Source organism: Plasmopara halstedii (assembly GCF_900000015.1).
Source record: "Plasmopara halstedii genome assembly, contig: Scaffold_444, whole genome shotgun sequence".
Lineage (NCBI taxonomy): Eukaryota > Oomycota > Peronosporomycetes > Peronosporales > Peronosporaceae > Plasmopara > Plasmopara halstedii.
The window spans coordinates 334,547-335,035 of record NW_020187364.1 but is presented as its reverse complement, the minus strand read 5'-3'; positions in this window follow the sequence as shown (position 1 = coordinate 335,035).

Below are 489 nucleotides of genomic sequence, written 5' to 3'. Positions count from 1 at the left end.
CAAGCCCGGCTTGCACACACGTTCCGTGTTCAAGAGCACGGAGCTCTTCGGGGCTGGGTTCTGTTGACCTATGCCTCCCGAGGCTAAACAGAACTCAGTTCTTCCCAGTAGGTCGCCCCGCGCCTACTGGGTGGTGTCGTTCCCCGCGACGAACCAGACTGGTAGGAAATGGGGCGATGGTTCGAAGTATCTTGATGCGCCTTGCGCAGGGAGCTACCGTTCCGAAGGTGACGGGTGTGTCCACAGACAAAACACCGTCGTATATTTGTGTGCTGCTGGGCAGCTCGGAGCTCTACTTCCTCGTCCTCAGCATAGCTGAGTTCCATAGGCACAGACCCGCTCGACGAGCTGTTGGAGTGTGCATTCCAACCAAGTCGTGTCGACTTGAAATTGAACTCGGCATTCAATGCCACATTAACCGCCTCTTCAAACGAGGACGAATGCACATGGAGGACTTCCATACTGACCACGCCAGTGCGGAGGCCTTCC